The following is a 23,084-nucleotide window of genomic DNA, read 5'->3' as shown; positions in this document are numbered from 1 at the left end:
ATGGAATATTTTAGCATCTTTCAGCGTACTGTTTTGGATTTACAGCCCACACCTTCACTGTTTAGTTCAGCTTCACTGCTCTCATCAACACCATTTAACCTCTGGTAAACCCACTGTCAAACACCTGCCCACCTCCAAACGGCAGACAGGCAAAGTTACAAAATCATCTGGTGAACACAGTGGAGAATTTAGCAGCTAAAGAACCTGATATCACGTCCCTGAGGAGATGGTGGCATCAAAAACAGCTAAAAGAGAGTGAATATTGGATTTACATTAGTAAGATAGGCAAGAAACTAGCTCAGAATTAATGCAAATGTTGCTCTGTGTCTTCTGGATGAGTAAGTAAACAACTGTAAGCTAAAACGGTCACTATAGTAACTTGTAAAAGTGACCTCAGTGTTGTGTTTACAGCTTGTTGTGCTGCCCTCAAGTGGCCAAAGGTCTAACTAAATTTTGATTGGCATTTTAGCGTAACTTTTGACATTATGACCTATATAAGTATGAGAAGGATGTAAAAAGAAAATATACATGCACATAAAGCCTTGCTGCACAACTGCAGAGAAGCTAAGCCTCAGAGTTCTGTCACAGTTATTGGTTGACCCTAATTGGGGCCCGCTGATACCAAGTAAGACATGCATTATGGATGCACTCCCAGTAAATTCAGATTGACATAGTGACTGTAATTAAGTCATTCTCCAGCTCCACAGAAAGTCCTCCATCAAACTGTCTGAGCTTGACTGAGAGAGCAAATGGGATGTGTCTGAGTCTAATAATAAAAGGCCTCCTCAACCATGGCTGGGATCTGTCAGACTGAGTAGATACTGAACAGAATTTGGCTAAATTAACAGGAAGCTCTAACCAAGGATAATATGAACTGATATCTTAATACTTGAACAAGGCATGTGTGGCTCATTCCTCCTTTTGAATGGCTTGTTTTGCGTGAGTGGCAGCCCACTGGCTAGACGGACAACGCGCCGCATTCCAACGCAGCTGCACGTGCACACATACGCAGATAGTCGATACAGTACCCGGCTCCTTCCCTCGGCTTCATTACGTACGTAGTGAGATGGTTATTTTGCAATGCCTGTGGCTGACCACTGTCATCCACCGCCTAATGGCTTTAGCATGTGCCTAGCAGCCCATTGGCTCCAGCGGTCTCAGATCTTGGAAAGCTGAAATGAAGCGGGGCATTGTTGTGCTGCTGCCGGGGAGGATACAAACTCTTGTGAAAGGAGAACCTGACGGGAAGGAAACTTCGAAACAAAGTGCTAAGAAAAGCTGATAAAGGGCACAAGGGACGGAACTGTGTGTGTTGGTATGTAGGTGAATGTATGTGTTAAGGGGCAGTTTCCCCTCTTCCTGCCATTATAAAAACTAATGGAAATGCTCAGAAGTTTCGTGGAATGTTCTGTGGCCTTGAATTTTAGGTAGAAGCAGAGTGATATCTTGGGGGAATGGAAAATCCAAGCAAACCAATTACTAGCCATAGTTTTCCCCTATTTTATGGGGAATGTAATGATAGACTGGTAAACCATATGACTGCTCCATAATATAGATATTATCTGTTAAGATAAGCTTTAAAATATAGAGTTTCTCATCTCTTCTTGTGAAGGAGCTTTTAAGCTAAAAACTCAAACCAGAACTCTGTCACTACTGGGCAATCTAAAATGGAAAATACCTAAGACCTATTATGATTTTCAGCCATAAAGACTGCTAAAATATTACTGAACTACTTTCACACTGGAGACACATTTAGCTTTTATTAAAACTGGCAGTACCACAGAAACTCATTCAGGATACTGAGGTGGAGAAAAAAAGTAAAAGACTTGCTCCAACATTGAAAATGTCAGGTTTTACAAGATGACTTTCATTACTCTGATGGGAGCACAGGGTAGAATAGCTCAATGGAACATGAGTTCAGCCTGGGCCAGAAGATCTAGAGCTAAAAAGGCACAAGAAAAAAAGAACAAGAAGACTCCAATTATTTAGTAGTGTCACTGAAAAGATTCGTATTAAAAGAGGCATATATCATGTGATATTACCCTCCCAATATGCTTGTTATTATCAACAATTCTCATAAACAGACAGGAAACAAGAATAAATTCATCTTATTGACAAGTATTGCCTATGTAGCCAAAGTCTTACTTAGTTGTTTGTATCATCGACCTCCACTGTTCAAAAACTATCCAAGAACACTGCTGCTGAACCCCTCACCACTCTCCTGCTGCACTGCACGACATGTCCCTCCATTACAATGAACATGGGCTGTGTAGTGCATTTTAAGTCAATCCCACATTCGCTGTCCTCGGGCCGTAAATACTAGCAAGGACACAAATTCTACCACTGAACTTGGTCCCCACAAAAAAACACAATTTACTCCTGTTACTCCTGAGTAATGTTTGCTAAAAACTCCAGTGACACGTTCAGGAGGAATGAAGGAGCTTCGTGGCTGGGAGCTGAGAGGCAGGCTGGGTAAGCAAGAAAAAATTGAGAAATTGTTCTCGGTTTTGGTCTTTTCATGGGATTTGTCAAGAAAAATATTCAATATTGCCAAGAGTATCTTTAATAAGACTAAGAGTCTGTTTGTGAAGCTGTAATGCTCATTATAAATACTTTCAAACTGGTAGATAGATAAATCCTTGAAATGGACAAATTGAAAGTCTGGTTTCACAAGTTCACAAAACAATAAATGTCTGCACCAGATAGCATCATAATCCATCCAACAGTTATATTCATATTTCATTCCAATCCACAAATGTAAACCTGCTGGTGCCACTGCAGAAAAAGTCATTAGGAGTCATCCTTTGGACACCATGGATATCTGCACCACATTTCGTGGCAATCCATCCCATAACTCTCAAGGTATATGACTAAAAACTAAAAAACAACCTCACACAGTGTCACAAGAGAAAAAGACGGAATCACCAAAATCTGAATTCATCCTCTGGGAAACAGGATTATCTGTTTAAATTTCATGGCGCTCCATTAAGGAGCTGCTGAGATATCTCAGTCAAAGTGACGGACCAATCGACTGACAGACTAGAAATTGCTTCGAAGCCGCTACATTAGCCCCAAAACTTCACTGCCTCCGAACGCTGAGTCAATCAACGTGTGACAAAATCTGTCCTCAACTGCAACACGGGTTTGAAGTTAAGAAGTGTCACACTTGTATAATCCTACCACCACTACTTAAATAAAGTCCTCAGAGTGTACAGACTTGATTCTGTGCCTTTGCCTATCCATACACAAATATAGTGCAAATATAGCAACTCTCTCTCTCTCTCTCTCTCTCTCTCTCAGTCTCTGTGTACAGTATATCTGTCACTACATTTAGCCTGAAATGGTTTTATTTGATACTCATTAAACTGCTCTGCTGGGCCTCTTTCCAGTGTTTACATGGTCCTGTCTATTTATCAGTCAGAGCAGGAAGGACTCCTCCAAACAGACTACTTAGAGATAGAAGACAGGTTTCCTCAAAACTTCCAACGGCAGAGCTCAGGTAGCGGCTGCTCCTAGAATAGCCCGGCTTAACAAAAACATCCTGTGTGTCACAGGATTTGCAGGAATATTTTTCACGAACGGGAATTGTGGCTAAGTGAGAGTGTATCGAGTTTGTCAGGCAGAGGGGGGAATTATGAAATCACGGCATGATAATGAGTCATTAGCGAGCGGTCAATTCGGTCGATAGGAAACATAAAAAGTCAGCATCCGAGGAAAAAAGGGCAAGACGCAGCAGGTTGTTAAATAGGACTCAGAACAGAAGTCTCATCCATATTTATTGGGATTAAGGCTGCTTTAATTCTCAAATTTTTCTTAATTAACAGCGTTTTATGGGACAGAAAACCTCGAGTGCTTTATAAAGAAGATGAGGATGACGTAAGCAAATACAGCCAGACACATAAGGGCATTTGTAGGTTGCTAATAAGAGCCAAATTATAATTATCTTTTTTTTTTTTTTTTGCTTTTAATCTTCCCTGTGACATCAATCTTGCTTAATTTTTCCTTCCTGATTAATTTACTTAGAGGGCACACTGACAAAACAGTCATACAACGACACACAAGTCCTTTTTATGTGTACACAAAGCATGTCCGTCACAGCCCTGGTACGTTCTCGTGTGTGACGGGAGGCACCACGTCAAACCAAAATGCCAAATGATTGGGAGAGGCGGAGGGATGTTTACACTGGGGGAAACAAAAAGAGCTCGGGGGGTTAATAACGACTGAAGAGTGTCAGTGTCTGCTTGTCTCCCGCCTCCGTCTGAGCCTGTGGGTGGAGAACATTTGTCTTACACCCCCCCCTCCCTTCTCATCATTGCCAAAGAAAGGGGAGATGGTCAAACAAATGACTTCACTGAAAAGGTGGAGCCACTGAAGAGGGAGGAGAACACAAACGTCAAGAGGGGAGATGAGATACTGGTTTTTAAACTATTGTGTCAGCTGAATAGAGAAGTTTTACAAGAATGGAAACACTTCTATTCTGAATTAAAAAAAAAAAAAAAAAAAGGATATAATTATGCCCAGTTACCAGATGTTTTACAGTTGTCCTCTTACCCTAAGTCCACCCATTTCTTTTGATCTCTGCAGAGGGACCTACATAAAAATCTAATTTTATGTCTTGGCGAATTTTACATTAGCGGCACCAGCATCCGACATCACGACAGCAGGCATGATTCTCCTCTGTGGATAATCCTTGTCGCAGCAAAGCCTACAGCAGTGACTGCAGCGAAACTCAAGAGGTCTAACATAAGCCTCTACCATCACAATAAAAGACAACAACATCAGGGAAACATCTGCAGTGTCACTTTTTGTGTAACTCTGCGGGACACAGACATTTTTCTGTATTTGTGGCTGAGTCTGTTCCTCTCTGCTTTCGATTTCTGCCAGTGGTGAAAAATAATCAGTTCCTTTCAGAGCGATTATGACCATCAAATAAAAAGGGCATGTGGGGAAAAAAGGAAAAAAAACTGAGAAGACTGACACTAATGAATCGTTGTTAGCTGAACTACAAATCTCTGCCTTATTAAATCATTTTCTGCTGGTCTGTCACATTTGTCTGTACAAGTCATTAAAACATTGTCATGATAGAAAGTCACTTCACTTGCATTCAAAAGGAACACTGAGAGTCTATGTGTGTAATACAAATGGCTAATCTTATGCTCCTTTAAATCTGTGCTAAGATAAGGTGTTTGTACCGTACAGTTCTTACCTCCATTTCAGAAAGAAAAGGTTTTCAAAGAGCGTTAAAATGAGGTCAATTTACAACGGGTAGAAGTCAATTAATGTGGTTGAGATTTTGTCTGATTATACCTTGCTATCGTTCCGACCTCTATTAGACCCAAGTTGCTTTGGCCATATGGACAGCTTCTGGACTAAGCTGCTGAAATGATGGAAAATCTTCCTGGAGGACGAGATCAGCTGTTTGGAGCTAATTGAGAATATAATTTGCCACAGGCAAAATCTTAAAACTTATTGGACAAAAATGTTAACATGATACCAGCAGTGGGCACTTCACTGTCCCTGACTGGATTTATATAAACCTTACAACAAAGAAGAAGCCAGGGATGATCTGGGCTGGGATCATAAAAATAAGCAATGGTTTCATTCTAAAGGGCTAATTCACCAAAACTGAAACAGAAAATGAGGTTGAAAGTTCATTACTAAAGAAAAAACTCTCAACACTAGATCCACTTATTGGGACTTTCAGTCATATCTCACAGCCTTCATAACTGGAATAACTTTTAAAGAAAAAATAAATCAACATCTCTTTCCTGAAACAGTGTTGCTGTTGCTCTGAATAATCCACACATATGGCTGAGCAGTTTACACTGGAACTACTTTAGCAGCCATGAAAATTAGGTCTGAATTAGGAAAAAAAATGTTCTGTGTAATTTAAGTGAGTCAGAAGCAGGTCAAAAGCAAAGTATTGGCAACATTTTGTCTCTCTTTATCCATCTCCATTTTCTTCACAAACACATTGTGGAGCTTCATGAAGTGGGAATGTTTTATCATCTCCATAACTCAAACACCAACAGGAGCTGAAATGAAAGCTCTGTAATGAGGTTTGATCAAACCTTGAAGCTCAATGAGACGTGGCGTGATTTGGCTCGGGGCCCAACGAGGAATGACAGTGCAGACAGCTCGCTGGAGAAACACCTGGTCAGGCCCCTACCTCCCCCCTTTGGCCTCAGCGCCGCTCGGCCACATGCCACCGGCCCAGGTGTGTTTCCACCGTGCTCAATGTCCCGTGGCAGCCATCAAACTCCACCGCTTCAGATTTGCATCAGCTAATACATATGGCACAGGTTAGTGCTTGATCTCCTGCACAGATCCAGATATGATCTGTTATGTCTGGATACTGATGCAACAGAGTATTCCAGCCAGGTAATCAAGTGGTCAAGACGTAACCTTAGCGTCTCATAATGGTATCAGACAAATGGAGGCATATGGTCAGGAGCTACTGTGTGCCTTTGCTTGTAAAAACACTGCCAAAATCACTGCACCTCATATGCTAGCACTTAGACAAATAGCTTGGCTGAATTAAACTGGCAGTCAAAACACTGCCTTTCAGTTAATAACAGTTTCCTCTGGTCTTGTGAGAAACTGACAACTTGCTACATCAGCACAGCACGGAGAAAACTCGTGAGAGACAGGTCTAACGCTGTCAAAGGACCGGAACGAGTGATGAAGGATGAGGTTTGGGGGCTCTGGAAGGGGTGCAAGGGTGCAAGCTCATTTGTCTTTCTGACGAGCTGCTCCTTTCGTACCAGTTTACCTTCCCTCCCGGCGGTGGAAATGAAGCTGATATACTCATCGCTGAAAAGACACAACAAATCACATCTATCACTGAACAACTGAGCACTAAAAAAATAGGGGTTTAGAAACTTTGAGGATGAGAATTAGTCCATAATTAAATATGAAACAAAAGAAATGGCTATTGGTGTTCCACCTAAGGAGGTTAGTTACTTTATATCCAGTTAAAAAAAAAGTTTTTAAAAGAAGGGTGTTGCTTTGTCTGATTATCTATTGGATTCATGTGGATTTTTTTTTACTTTTTTATATTGATAAAAACCCATTTTAAACCAAGTTTGACATTAAGTGAGATTCATATTACACACTTACTTGTAAATAGCTGTGAAATTAACTTAATTTTTTTTCCGCTTGCCTGTGCTGGGGCAGAGCAGTTTTCTCCAGATGCAAATCTACTCAACAGTGGAAAAAGTTAACGCAACTCCAGCAGGGTTGGAGAGCTCCAGACAGGAAAATATACTTGTAAAGACAGTAAAATACTTGAAATGCTATTTTATTGGCAGTTTAGTGACAAGCTAGAGGAGTAGTAGGCACTAACAGGCATAGTGCTCAGATAAAAAGAGATCAACTTTTACTCCAGTTTACTGCTCAGCCTAGTTAAAGGATCTATGTGCAGATCTATGTCTTTGAAGTTGCACAGTCACACTGATGTTGGCTTTCAGAGGAGTGCAGCATCTCCCCGGTGGGAAAAATTTTGCAATGCATTTGATCCAGAGAGCAAACAGAGCCATACATGGATAAATCTACAGTAAATCTGATCCCCAACCAGCTACTTTCATCCACAGATGTCATTCCTCTGTGTTCTTAGGGAGACGGATCTGATTCAGAAGCAGCAAAAAAAACGGAGAAAAGTTCTGTTCAGGGACTGAATCTGAAACAATTACTGTAATGCAAGTTTTTTCCGCGGACTGTGTTTTGTGAAAGTGACCGTGCTGTTTTCAAGTTCAGCCTCTCATGGTTTGACCCCTCACCACTCTCCTTCTTCCCCCCATCAGCTTAATTAGACACAGCCACACACACATTAGATGGTCCCCTTTTTGCTTCACATTCTGAATGGCTGGCTGCAGTTCAAGGCACCACAAAAAAAAAAAAAAAATCAGCTATGCAAAACAAGCAGCTTTAGGATCCAGGGGGACCCATCAGCAAACAAGAGACACACTAAAAGCAGTATAGTGAATGCCATTCAAATACCCTCTGGAATTTAATATGGTGTTGCATGCAGTAATAAGAACAAGCTTCTTCCCGTGTCATGCGAGGATATTTGCGTTAGAACACGTCAATCTGAATCCGCAGAGGGAAGAGACTGAAGAAAATGGGTGTTGTTTTGTGCTCACATGTACATGACTGAGCATCTGCGCATTCTTAAAGTCCACATCTGTGTGAGAGAGGGTGTGTGTCCTTGCATGAGATGCAGCTACTCACCTTAATTTTCTGGCTCTCTGCGATACAGTACGTCCTGATAGGAAAAAAAAAGAAAAAGAAAAAGAAAAAGAAAAAGCCAAAGTCTTGGATACGACAAGAGTGACACAAACTAACTAACACACCGTCGCAGTCCCCAAACTTTTCGCTCTCTCCCGGCAGATCTGCACACTTCCCCTGTTCCCCCTCCCTCCTCTCTCTCTCTCTCTCTCTCTCTCTCTCTCTCTTTCTCTCTCTCTCTTACTTCAGCACTTCCTGGGCTGCTGTTTATGCTCCAATCAGGCCATCCAAGAAACTACCGCTGCCCCTCCGCCCCCACCTCTCTCTCTCAGCTAACAGCCATTGTTTGGCAGGGGCTTGTCACATGTAGACATCCGTGTATGTGTGTGTGTGTCTGTGTGTGTGTGTGTGTGTGTGTGTGTGTGTGTTCCCTCTTGACTAAGGTTTTTTAACCTCTTGCCACCGCCCGAAGTCTGGAGTCTCCTCAATCGGGAGAAGAAGAACGAGGGAGGTGGCAAACTACAAGCTGAAGGAGTGATGGTGGAGGGAGGATGGGTGCGAGGCTGGTATAGGCTGAAGGAAAACACATGGAGGGGGCTTCCTGCTTGAATGTCCCTGAGACAGATAGACTTTTTCAGGCATGAGGAAAAGGGGGGGGGGGTAGCAGCGTTGAGTAAGGGTTGGGGGTGTGTCTGGAACTTTCTCTCCAAATCCAACAGCTTGTTGTTACAAACCGCAATGAGGCTCAGCCCCTCGTAGCCCCCAGAGAGCCCCAGAGCGCTCTCTCCAAAACAAGGCGCCTTTCCCGTAGTCTGCCAAAAGTTTTCACCATGATACATCAGCCCCTTCTCCTAAAGCCCCTAACTCTAATTCAGTGTTTCACTAAGCCGGCCAAACACAGCCGGGCCAGCTCTTTCCAAGCTTTTGGGTGAAATAAAAAAAAGGGTGGAGGTGTGATGTAGAGAGGGGTGGGGGGGTTGCAGGATAGTGTGAGGTGAAAGGTGACATGTGGGAGGAGACAGGTTTGACAGGAGAACACTAAGGCTTTTGTTGGTGTTGTTAACAGTTCCATCATCGCATGATGGTAACACCTTATGGGCTGTGGAAAAGTTTTGCCCAACTTGAGGACGGATACTTAAAACACGTGTCACGCTTTCAAGGTCAAGCTTTCAGAACGAAAAAAAAAAACTTATTTCCAGAATTCAAAACTTGAGAAGTGAGTTGGTGAGGATAATTCAAGTCTATGGCAAACTCATAGGGCAGAGATAAACCAATGGATGTTTGCTGTAGACAGTCTGGGTAATAAATTCATTGTTCACCTTTTTTATTTCCTCCTCCAAATAAGTTCCACACACACACACACACACACACACAGCTACAGAGGATGGTGTTTTCACAGGCTGTTTCGTGCGCCTCATGATGAGTAAACTCAAATTGATGAGTAAAATCCTCTAAAGCAGTCTGACTGATTATATTTCTTTCCTCACATCTGACTTAGTGTCACTCCTGCACTCCAAGAGCTCAGCTATGAGTTACCCAATTTGTAAAAAACTGGAATTATCATTTGCTACTGATGCTACTGTGCTGGAGTCCAAACTTGAAATGAACAGACTAAATCTCTCTCTGGCCTTTTTCTTCCATCCGCTGAGCTAAACTCTCGTCTCCTCTCCTCTAACCTCTCCTTTCTTCTGCACTGAATGCGAGTCTTTCAGTCGGTCAGTCGAGCCACACGGGCGGACCGGGGGTGCCTGCGTGCCAGGTTGAATTCAGGAAACATTCATCTTCTTGTTTAGTCTGAGCACCATGTGTTGGAGCGATGAGGCCGCTCTCCTCCAGACCCCCATCCTCCCCCTCCCTTCCTCCCTCCCTCCCTCCCATCCACTCTTCTTGTGCATGCAACCACAGAAAACCCCACACTGACAGAGATGATCTGGACATTCACGACTGTGGTCCATTGTTTAAGGGCTCGGATGCACAAAACAGCGGAAACTTCAAAGCGGCAGTTAAAAAGCAGCTATGTGAAAAGACAAAAATGTGCTCTGTCACTCCCTCTGCGGCTCAGGTGTGCCAGCATGAAAAGCTTTGTGCATCAGCATCTATTTCTTGTGCTGCTTTAATCACATAATAAAGAATAAGCGAGACGTTGCCTCAGTCAGAGTATGGAGTCATTTATGGAGCTGATAACAGGGTGCAGGTGCAGCGGAGCGTATACAGTGCGGTATTTGTATGGGGCTGTATATATATGTAGCTGTATGTGCATGTGCTAACAAATGTGTTTTGGGCCTATGTTGCCATGTGAGAGAGGAAATGCCTTGACATCACTTTCTTCCTGCTTGAACACTATAAACAGGGCCCACTAATCCCTTACTGCTAAATCCCTTCCATAGCTGAAAAGAGACCCAAACAAATGGAGAGGAGAGACAAAATAAATCAAAACATTTGGGATTTAACAGTGAGAGAGCAGGTGAGGATTACACCTGAAGCTATTCAGTTTGGTGCTTCAGCCTGTGCCAGCCCGCTATTGAGGAACCAATCCTGCAGTCACCCAGTGAATGAGAAACCTGGGCGTCTTGGAGGAAACTGAACTCGACAGAGCTTGTATAATATGACTTGAGTAAAGAGATCGAAATGACAGGCAGGTTTGCTTTCAGTTGCACAAATGCCAGCAGATTCAGGGAAGAGACTCAGTAGCTTCATGATCTCAGCTGTTTTTTTTTTTTTTTGTTGTTGTTTTTTTTTGTTTTTTTTAAAACTCTTAACATTTTAAAAGACAGAGGGAAAGATAATGCCAGGCACAATTGCAGGAACGTCAGTAAAGATGAGTCATATCATATAAAATGAATATTGGATGAATTGTGACGAACCTCGTTATCCAACATGACAGCTTGTGATATGACCTTTTGCCACTTTAATCCAGCTGTTGCATTGTTGCCGGATATGCTGTGATGCTGAAATGTCTGTTCTGAAATGCTCAGCCAAAAAGCACAGAAGAAAGTCTGACCTTAACAGTCAAAACATAATTATCACTATGATATCTATGGAAATCTTACACTGTAAAACTATGTTCACAGCTTTACACAAGGCCCCTGTTTTTGTTCCGACACCAATTTGTATCCCCCATTTTATCATTTATAAGCAGTATAAACAATAAATATTTTATAACACACTACAATAAAGCCGTTTTTACTTCAATACCCAGAACCTCTGAGTCGTGCTGGCTCTCATTAGGTTTTGGTTTCCAGGGCATCTTTCTACCAAACTGATTCAGAGTGCAAAAAACAAAAAAAAAGAAAAAAGAAAAAATTAAAAAAGAGACACCAAAGGCCTTGGCTGCCATCCACCCAGATCCCACTCTAGCCCGTGGACCAAGCTGCCTTTTACATATATTTAGCCTCAAATCATCCAAAGCCCTGGTGAGCTGCTGCTCTCTATTTTAAAGCCAGTTTCATAATCTTTCACAGGGAGGCTGGAGAGTTTAGCCGATGGCAACAATGGAGCCACTGGACTGGTATGAGCTCTGAGTCAGCGTCAAACACTCCGAAAGTGCATGAAGAGAAATCTTACTGAAGCCCTGTGTAAATGACTTGACTGGGTTGAGAAAAATGTCTGAAGATGATGACTATGCTTCCATAATGCAAATAATGCGCCGCTCTGTATATTACAACCTGGATTTAACCCATGAAGCGAGCATCCGATTCGCCAGAGACGCCACAACTCCCGCTCGTAACTTGATGTAGCAGCTTGGTGAATCGGCCTGCCATTATGGATTTCTGGGAGGGAGAACTTAAACAGCTATTGATTAAATAAATTAATAACAGCCTGAAGTAATGAGAATGTGAAGTGAGAGGTGTGACATCAGACCCGGGTCGGAGAAGTGAATGTGGCACTATGAGGCCGGTCTGATTGTCCTGTGGCCCGTTGCGAGAGTGACAGAAAGGAACAATGAGACATAACTCACCCGGAGAACATAGTACAGAGGGTCAGATGGGTCCCATGACTGTGTCTTTGCCTGTCTGTTGGTCTTTCTGTCTTTGAGTGATTCATACATGCATGAATAAAAGTGGCAGCATCCGTGAAGATGGGCTTAGACAGATTATGTCCTCGTGAAAACGTGAGCGTATCATTTTGCGGTGAGGGGTGGTCAGTGTTCATCAGTCTCCCAGTAAGATGGAGTCAGAAATGGAAAGCAAACGACGCGACGACTGGGTCGACAAAGGTATCGCAGACCGACAAAGCAGACTCCGAGCGGCGGGCAGCTACATTACCCCAGGGTCGGCTAGGCTGCAGGCGCCTAGAGGTTTGAAAAGTAGGCTTGTGAGCCGGAGATTACGGGTCTATATCTTTGAGTGAGGAGAAATATTTCATGTAGTAAAGGAATTTACAAAAGTAGGAAAAAAAAGATAGGGCTTCTCTCTCTCCGCAGCTACTGTCAGGATGCCCTTGAGAAAAGTTGAGAATTGCTACAAGAGTTAAACAACAGGGGGGACAAAAGGAAACAAAACAGGTTGCACTGCTTTGCCCAACTTACTGTTTATTTTCTGCTTTGTTCAAACTTTTGTGCAACCTTCATAACCTCACACGATGGGGTTGAGTTTCGTAGTGGGATTCTATCTTTTTTCTGGATGATAGCCTCTGTTTACATCTACTGTTCAATCTTTAATAATGTGATGTGTTAGTGTGCAGTTTTGTGGAAATGTCTCTTTTTCTCTCTTACATGGACAGTGGGTGATGTACATATTTGGGCAGTACAATCATTGAAACGGCGTGGTTAGGCTACTCAACCAGAGAAAATGGTGGCGAGCCAAGATAAACGTGTGACCGGTGAAAAGTCCAACGTCCACCAATCCAAAGAGAATCCCATGATATTGTTCTTGTTATTGCTTGATATTACTGGTCCCACACTTGATATCACATAATCACTGACTGGCTGGCTTGTAATTTTTTGGATAATTGTGGTTACTTGAAACTAGACAAGTTAGTTCAAAGTACAGACATTCATTTTGGGCAAAATCACCTTTGTTGTGAGAACACTGGAGCCTAAAATCCACACGAGCCTTACCTTTATAACAGCTGGGCTCGGCTTTTGTTGTGAACACAGTCGTGTCCTCTGTGAACTCTGGTATTCAAGCTTTCTTATGCTTCTAATAACAACTCTGTGTTTGTAGGCTAAAGTGCTTTGTAGGACAATTTCAACTGTCAATAACCCCTAACAAGTAAAAAAAAAAAAACACTGGAATTTTGAAGCAGTTCTGTTTTTGTTTTTTTCAGTGGGCTAATCCTAAACAGTGGGATGTTTCTGTAACTGCCGTGTTGTTTTTGAACGCCAGGCGGTGCATGACCTCGCGTGCAACTCTTGAGTTTCAGCCAGTGCGGCCATTTGTTTTGGCGACATTCTGACCGTGTGTACCGCTGTCTGGTTCCTCGTGAAGCATGAAGCGACTACTGGTATGACGAAGGGCGCTGCACTCTCAGTCAAGCCTTCTCAGATAAATACAGCTTTAATAAACAAAGGGCAGAGTCATTGCCCTCTTTGTCCTGCCCTGACATCCGTTTCTGATCACACGGTATCACAGGAGAAAAAGAAAAACAAGCTTAAAGTTGGAGTTAGAAAAAGGGAAAACGAGGAAAGGGCAGACAGTGCGAGTGTGTGAAATGATTGACAATAAAGCTGAGCCACCAGCTGGTTGAGGCGGTGAACCTGTCAGGTCAGGCTCTTTTCCTCTCCCCCCACCTGCTCCTACATCTGTCCATCACTCTATCACTATCTGTGCCTTTGCCTCCGTTACGTAACACTTTCAAATTATTGCAAGAGCAGCCCAGCAAACAATAACTGTAAATAGATGTTTTTGCTGTCACAGAAATGTGATTCCTAATCAGGTTTACAGAGTAATAAAAAGCATTTAGCTTGATTGTGTTTGGCCCATAAGTGCACTTGAGTGTCTTCTGATGGAGCGCAAGAATTATTGGTCTTAATAAAGTGCATTTAGAATGGCCAACACTGAGACTAAAATATTTATCCAATGTTTTATGTAATGTCAACAGTAAAAATGAACAAATCTGCATTCCCCATAAGCAAAAGTCTTTACAGCTAGCTGCAATTTTTGCATCTGCTTTTCAAACTATGTATTATGCAAAACATGTCTGGAAAGAATTTGGAGATAAAGTGGCCGTAAAGATATAAGTCATTTGCCTATCGATAAAAGCACTCTTTATTGCTACTCGGGAAAATGTTTCAACAATGAATAATTGATGATTACTGGTTGCACATCACATTAACTGCCAGCTGTCGCACTGTGAACTGTGGGCCTCAATCAGCAACTTAGCATACCCTTCTTGACTTCCCATTGATATGAAAGACGCTCCCTGGCTGCCTGTCAAAGGATTTCAGGGGATCACACAACAACAAACAAATGTGTTATGAAATATGCAGCGCTGAGAAACATTTGGTCCCGATCACAATTAATATTCTGTCTGCGAGAGCGTAAAGAGAGCAATAGAGGCGAGAGGAAAAGGGAAAATGAGTTTTGACTGCTTTCTTATTACATCTATGGCATATCTGTGGCTCCATATGGTCACAGTGTGAAGCAATCTATACATCTATAGTACATCTGTGAATTCATATAAATGGGATTCACACTGCTTTTAGTGTGATAATATTACCCCCCCCCCGATTTCACTTCCATCTCTGTAATTGAATTATCAGAATGTTTCATGACCAAATTACACTTGTTCATCAGTCGCCATCTTTATTTCTGGCAACATTTACTTAAATTAACTTGATTGATTCTGAAGTGCATTTAAAAAATAAACAGGGAAGTGTTAATTAACGCTGCAATCACAGCAAGGAAGGAAAAAAAAAAAAGCAATGTTGTCATACAAGTCAAACTGTTTGTCAAGTGTTGCAAGCAAATGTAGAATCCGACATCTATTCATTTCTCATAATGAAATGATGTGTTTTTATTAGATGTGTTTTCTGAGTGAGGCATCTAGTCAGGGACGGAAAGAGCTGCAGACAGGAGGACGCAGTTCGGACAGCAGGGTGCAAAAAAAGTTTCAGGACTTGCACAGGTCAGCGCCATCACCATCAGCCCAGCGGCACCGCGTCTGTGAAATCTCTAAGAACAACACGCCTGCAGGGACGGACGCACAGCCACACAGTGTAACCGTCGCAACCGGCGGACTCAACATGACTCATCTGTTCTGATACTAGACACCTGTGCATGTGTTAATATAATTTTGAACCTGTTATGCTGCCATGGAGTGACATAAACAAAACGCATCACACTGGAGTACTACAATAATTTTCTTCCATGCAAAAAACAAACAAAAAAAAAACACTCTATTTCCAAAATGATCATGTTTGATTCCCACCCTTGTTTCACTGCCTGTTGTGTAACACCAGACAGGGTCCTGCCTGTTCTCCCATACATTGTCTTTTTCTCTAGTCTCTCTGGTCATAAGAAATCAACTATTATGTAATAAGGGATGTTAGATAAGAGTTTCACATGCCTATCACAACCCATCTACATTCTTCTACAGGGCGTCTTACAAAACTACTAGCCCGGACGGATCATGACAAATGGTTATTTGGCTCAGTATAATTCAAGAAGACAATAGCAGCTGAGAAAGAGCTTCTACAAATAATGGATGCAAACAATTTACTTTTGCACGGCAAAACTAATCTGATTTAAAATGTATTTCCACTGTTTCTCTCAGAGCAGTATCAAAAGTATAGTAATAAAGGGATTAAATCTTTTTATCCTGTCACTCGGTTGAATGGTCTATTAAATTTGTTCCTATTCAGCTTCCACTGCTCCAAAACTGATAACGTATTCACCCTTTTTGATTTAATTCTCGAGATGAATTGGAATAAGTGTGGTGGGATTGGAGATAAAAAATGAAACAAAAAAATAAAAAATAAAAAATACACTGGAGAAGTCGACTGTCACAAAATTCTTGTGCACATCCCAGTTTTAAGTATTAAACCTCCAGCTGTTAACATCAGTTCAGCAGAAAATCCCCCCATTCTCTCCTCGCAGCCCAGGATAAAGTGCTGTGTCAGTCTCATGATAGCTTTAGCTGCCTAGCTGAAAAGCATGCATGTCTTACCCAAGACTTCATCACATAGCCAAACCGTATTATTCCCCTTTTGAAAAATCCCCAGATTTAAGAGAAGGTGGGGAGGAGTACATTTGATCCCTGATTCAGTGTTTCTAGTGTTTAATACTGAAAGAATGTACCCAAGATGCTCGGAGGCACAGGGCGGCTGTCAAACCTATCTTACTGTTTTATATTTAGGGGATAGAAACTTGGCGAAAAAGGCGAAATTTTTAGTCATAGTCTAATTGAACAAGCAATGCTAGCAGGGATAAAATGAATAAACGACAAATCAAACACTTTTAGAAAAACCGCACGAGAGGCATAAACCTACAGTATATGATGAGTGAAACTCCAGAGCGGGCACAATGACTCAGGTCAGCCTGGAATCCTATTAGCTGTACAGCTGGGGGCGCTACATGCCAGCAACTATTGAACACTGAACTCTCCAGAATGGAGGGGAAGAAGCTCGCCACACTTTCACGGATGTCAGAGACTGAAGTGTTTTGAGGTGTAATTATGTGAAGTGGTAGGAAATCTGCTCGCTTTCAAAAGCTACAGATGAGAGATTCCATATGTGGCCGGGAAGTCTGTTTTATTTCTAGTTGCAGTAAGTACAAAGGCAGTGCAGCAGGAATAAATCTTACTCTCTTTTTGTTTGTAGTAAACAGAACACATGCTCTATGTCTTATAGCTCTGCTCTTCCACATACTACACAGACATGTCCGTGTAAAGAACAGACACCCTGAATATTTTAAATCTCACAAGCTCACATAGATCGTCAGTGCTATTTAAAAGGTTACAGAAAGCATAATTTAATAAACTGGGATGTAGAAATACATTTAGTTGTTGAGTTAGAGGCAAAATTGAGGTTAAATGGCAAAGTCACAGAAATAACTGAGGATAAAATGATGGTGTCCGTGTCCTGAATTTGCCTATTTTATTTACTTACATTGACAGAACACATGCAACCAGGAATTTATCATTCAGTGCACAGGGGTCACAGTGATCTTAATGGCTTCAGAGCGGGGAGAGGGTGTTCTCTGGATCTGACAGTCATTGTGTTAAACATGACAGGCTGAGACCCTGCTGAGCACATGACAGTTAGTGCACAACATCTGTCTGTGCTGCCTGCAAACAAGGTACATTTAAAATTGACTAAATTATTTTTGGCTGACCCACATGCATGCACACACACACACACACACACACACACACACACACACAGTTGCAAACTGTTTGGATCTGATATAATTTCAGGTAATATTTCTCTGATAAGCACTGCAGCCTTTAAGAACATGCACTCTGTGAACTTTGCTGCCTTGCTGTTGATTTAAAGCATCATGATGTACACCCCAACTCTCTATCTTTCTAATTAATTTATAATGAATGTGATTACTTTGGCTTTTAGTCCTTGTTGGGGCTGAGATAAGCATAGATCAGGCCTCACTGTAGACAAATGGTTCATCAAATCCAGCAGTTCTGTACCACCCATATTACATCCTGGCACTCGAAAGTCTTTTTGCAAGTTAAGAACAATCTCCTCATTATACTCACTATTGAGTTCATAAACATGTAGGGAAAAAACCTTCTCTCAACTCCTGGTATCCGTTTCTAAAAGCAAAAACCACACACAAGCAGCTGAGTCTGTGGAGAAATGGGAACAGTTTTGCCTTTGCAAATAAACACAGTCTAGATTTTTTTTGGTGAGCAAACACTGACGGAGCTGACATACTTCTCCACAAGAGGGGAATGCCTGAGTTATCAGTTTTATATTTAGACAGACACTGAAGGAGGAGGGGGCTTCTTTCCCTCACAGCAACAGTTGCTTTCAGAGATACAATTTATGCGTCTCATTTTGCAAACCTGAAGCAGCCCCCCTATTCCAAAAGATGCGCACACACTGCGCTACTTGAGTCATTATTTATTATCCATGCATTGCAACAAATATAGTAACCATAATGTAGGGCAGATCCTTCCTGTGAAAAACATCCAATACGAAGGGTCGATAAAATCTTCATAACAACCACACAGGTAACTACACAACTGCAGGGAAACACAGTTTTTTTCATATCACATTCCACATCTACCTTTATTAAATACACGTTGATACATGCACCTGTCTGAAGTGTATATTGCACTCTCAGCACTGTGATTGCAAGTCAACACACACACACAAAGATGAACCAAGACATGCCACTGGTGCAGCCAAGAGCAAAGAAAGAAAGAAAGAAAGAAAGAAAGAAAGAAAGAAAGAAAGAAAGAAAGAAAGAAAGAACGGCAAAGTTTGAATCAGCTATATCTGGGCTTTTTTTTTTTCCTCCCTCTCGCAGTTTTTTTTTAAATTTCTCTTCATCTGTCTCCCTCTCTGTCTCTCAGAGGACAGACGGAGAGAGAGGGAGAGAGAAAAAGAGGCCTATATATCAGTGAGATTTAATGCTGCCTCATCCTGCTCAGCACTCGTATCACATGGTGTACATCATCAATAATCTTTACGAGCCAGTGCCTTGGCTAAAACACAAGGGTAATGTGTTGTTCCTATTGGTAGCACAAATTCCCAACCCAGGCTTCTTGGGAGTTATTTTCAGTCTTTATTTTCTGCATGTAACTGCATCACAATGTTAAAAAAAAGAAAAAAAAAAGCCAGTTAGAATATAATAGAGCTCTCTGGCTGAAAATTGATACTCAAACACAGGATGTTGGCTCACAGACAAAGATTAATCTACACGCAGTACTGGAAGAAATGAAAGTTTCCCTTAATCCTGGTCGTATGCTGAGCTGTGCGACTGTCACACAAGATACTGTACGTTCACAGTCTGTTGTCACTTCAGCTGCTCCAAGCTGGGACAGACAAGGACACTTTTGAGGCACTCGAAGCCGCTGCTGTAGTAAAGCAGCACAGACGACGACGGGGTAAAGTCAAGAGGAAAATCCAAAAATGACCACAGTGCTTCAGATATGCATAATGCTTCTATTTCTGAATTTATAACTAGCATTTACTGAGCAGAGAGTGAGGATATTCTGTGCCAGTGTGGATGTGACATTCTGTTATCTTGACTTGTCCATTTCCCTTCACAGAGTTCAGGGGTCAACCAAGCAGTAAACACACTGAGCGCCCTCTCGGTCCTGAACAATAAATGGAGACTCAACTGTTGTCGTTTTGCCACCAGTTCCTTTTCCCCGGTCCAAAAACCACAACTATGCTTTCAAAAAGTGTCCTTAAAAGCTCGATTTTATGCCCTGCTGGGGAATTCAAACTGTGCTTCTGCTGAGCATCTCTGAAGTTCTGATTTGGGAAGTGACCTTCCAAAAAAGGGGCATTTCAATGAAGAAAAAGTATCCTCAGACAACACAAAGTACAACTGGAGATTCAATGCAGTTTAACTCGAATGTCTGCACACATATTCTTGGCATGGTGATTGATTTCTCTTTTCGGCGTTATCTTGGATATGATTTATATGAGGACGTTTAGCAACAAAGTGTCAGCTTAAGGTCAGAATGTCATCAACCTTTATAACCCTGGATTTCACAGCTTCTCTTTCAAACCTGCCATGGCTTGAGGTAATGAAAACACTTCCTCTGTCTCTAAGAGTAGTGACAGTACATGGAAGGACAATCCGTCAGACGGCGTGAAAAACGGTTTGGTTCTGGTTTAGAGGCAGAAACGCAAACAAATCCAGCAGTCAGCGACACTGTGGTAATTTCAGTCATGTGCAATGTATATAGTGATGACAGGGAATTGAGAGATCGCTGATAGTAATATTACAGTATATACCCCCACCCCTGTCTCCAGCTACATCACATAACCCAGTCATATGACAGTGTGTACGGTGGGAGCTTCCCCATGGTGGATCTCGTGCTCACTCTTCAGTTTACTCAGATACTGTGCTGATTTTGTCTCTGATTTTTCTTTGACATTTTGGGAAATACACTAGTTTGCTTTTTTCCTTCCAACTTGTTTTTACGTTTCACTTTGCGCACACGTTTAAGAAATGATATACAATGTGTTACTGACTTTTACAGTGCCGACAGGTGTGTTTCTGAGCACTGGTGATAACCATGCTAGCTGTTTCTCCGTGCTTTCCAGTCTTTATGCTAACCTAAGCTAACTGTTTCCTGGTGCTAGTTCTGTAAGGTTACCACAAGGAATGGCTACAGCACATCAATCCAAGTAAAACTACGACTTGTTCCTTTTGTATTCTGTTCAACAAATAAGATTCAACATGAGCTTTAGCGGTGTTAGCAGAGTTATTGTCCACTTCTTATGCTAATTGCCTCAGCTCCAGCTAAATAATCAGCACAGAGACATGACAGTGGTATTGATCTTCTCGTCTAACTCCAGGCAAGAAAGCAAATTGGCACATTTCCCAAAATGTCAAACTTTTCCTTTAATTTCAACTTAGCCTTGAACTCAATTCTGGTAGGACATCTCTCCTAATCAGTGTGCTACATGGACACAAAATTATTTTTATGACCTTAACCAAATACTCTTCTTGCGGATGATCACAGATGGGTACTGCCAGCAACACTAAATATTAATGTAATATTAATGAAGGATATTAATGAAGATCCAGTCCACTGAAACAACATGTCGACGTGAAAGAAATAAAAGCAGCAAGAGAATCAATTTGAGTCGTCTGAACTACGCACATTAAATTTTGTGAATATTTTGCAACATACAGCAATTTGTGTGCACATTCACGACAGACTGACACACACGCATTCACATACACCACATCATGTTTGCCTGAAGGGCAAAAGGGTGTAAGAGGGAGGGGTGGAGACATATTGATTTCTCTGTCGACTCTTTGAGAGGAAACCCTGAGGGAGGCCTTGCATCCGCTTACACCCCTCAGTTGGGTGAATTAACCACATTTATGGCTTTGGGCTAGAACACACACACGCATTACATTAAATTGAAAAAACAATCTGGTAGTGAGATGTCTGGTTTGAAAGAATTTCATGCCACATTTGCAGTATTAGCTTTGAAGACTTTGCCGTGTAACGTAGCCGAACTAACAGACCACACTGGTAAGTAAATATGGAGAAGATGTAGATATGACATCAGTTTGAATTCAACAGGTGAAAACTTTAAGACTTGAAGTCTTGATGAGCATGAAAGAGATTATGTCTTTTATTTTATCTTATATTTGACATGCAGAGTTCTCTTTGAGAACTGCAAAGCACCGGGAATCAGGAAGAGGAAACATTGCCCCAAGCTACACCAAAAAGAATAACACACACCAGACTCCAAAAGGGGCATTTACAATACACACTCATGAGTAATCACATAACCCATGCTCATTCTTCCTGCTCAGTGGCCCGATTATTGTCTGTTTCTGTTTGGGGGATGAGTCACATCCACTCATTTTGTGAACACACACCCCAGGTCCATGAACACACCATTAACTCACCTACTCTCATGCTTCTAATGACTCACTGGACTTCTCCCCAGTCAGTGGGTACTTATTAACAAGCCAAGGACAAAGGTGAGTTGTCTCCCACAGCTGAGAAAACATCAAAGCATTGTAACTTCTTCCCATGTTGCATTTGGAAGAAAAGTTCTTTCTAAACATTTTAAAAGTCTCCTAATTGACTTCAGTCAATAGAGGAACAAATCATTGCCAAAACCTTAATAGAAACAAACATCCAAGTAGGTCAGAGGAACTGAAATAAACAGATAATACATGCTGTCTCCTTTTACTTAACGTTCAGAGACACGTTTCTTTTTTTTTGCTGCTGCTGTTTTGTGTGTATGTGTGTGTGGTCCTGTTTCAGATCCTATGGAGACAGTCTGGTGGGGGATATAAGTATATTTTTCTCAATAATATGCAAAGCATATGATGGCAAGCAAATCATATGAATCCCTGCAGTGAAATTTTGTGATTTGCGATTCATGGCAAAAGTCAGGGAGTTTTGCTTAAAATCAACCCCCTACTTACTGACTTCAATTTGTCAGCTCAATTACAAAAAAAAAAAGGGAAAGTCTGGATTGTGCAAAGGTAACTAGATCTCACTCTCTCAAATTCCCTTTTTGGCAGAATAAAAAGCGCTTTCATGACACTGTACAATATGTCAGAAACTTGTAAACGGTCCAATTCTGAAACAGATATGTGCATGAAAAGGCCATTAAAAGGGATTTCTGATGAATTTGAACTACATATCCATTTTAGTGGGCCAATTGATGTGGAGGCAGAGCATTTTGTAATCTTAATAACACTTGCAGCCTGCCTGATAGTTGTCAAAGAAGAAAAACCCAGAGAGACAACTGGGGGTTTAAAGAGTCACGAGAGGCTGCAATTAATGTAATCCCCACTCTTGGCTTCGATGTCAAAGAAAGGGGTGATCGCATCCCAATCCTCAAACTCATTCCCATCACATTAAGCTGTTTTTTTAACTTTCTTTCTGTAAGGAAGTGAAGCAGCATCTGTCATAGATACAAACCATTCACAGATTAAACAGTCCTGAAGCGTGAGGCATGTAGAAGCATGTAACGCTTCTCTCACCCATGATTCACATCCATACGCTGTTAACAGTGTTGTCTACTGTCAGAAGTACGCATGTACATTCAAATACTCGGGTCAAAACTGAAATGTTCTTGATAACCCTTGAAAACAAGCTGAGGCAACTCTGCTCGCACTGTTGCGGTAACAAATCTTGCAAAACCATATCAGGCAAGAAACAACAAAACACGAGCGCTTGTGCCTGTCTCTGGATGAGTAAAGAAAATTCAGATAAGACTATGACACCCTACCCCGCCA

At 41.7% G+C, this 23,084-nt stretch overlaps 1 protein-coding gene across 14 annotated transcripts in view; it reads right to left on the bottom strand.

The window, feature by feature from the left end:
* kiaa1217 (KIAA1217 ortholog) overlaps window positions 1-23,084 on the bottom strand; it is a 109,890-nt gene that overhangs the window by 57,667 nt on the left and 29,139 nt on the right. For 2 of the 14 annotated variants that reach the window (XM_087177655.1, XM_087177656.1), the window contains exon 1: window positions 8,230-8,384. The exons of the other annotated variants lie outside the window; for them this stretch is intronic. The gene's annotated coding sequence lies outside the window, so the exon portion shown is untranslated. Of the gene's footprint in view, window positions 1-8,229; window positions 8,385-23,084 lie in introns of those variants that run through there. 14 annotated transcript variants of the gene reach the window in all.

Source organism: Seriola lalandi, unplaced genomic scaffold, assembly GCF_002814215.2.
Source record: "Seriola lalandi dorsalis isolate HSWRI2012SDOR001 ecotype SW California unplaced genomic scaffold, Sedor1 jcf7180002054616, whole genome shotgun sequence".
In the NCBI taxonomy this organism is placed as follows: Eukaryota; Metazoa; Chordata; class Actinopteri; order Carangiformes; family Carangidae; genus Seriola; species Seriola lalandi.
The sequence above is the reverse complement of the archived record's forward strand: the minus strand, read 5'-3'. Positions and strand labels throughout refer to the sequence as shown.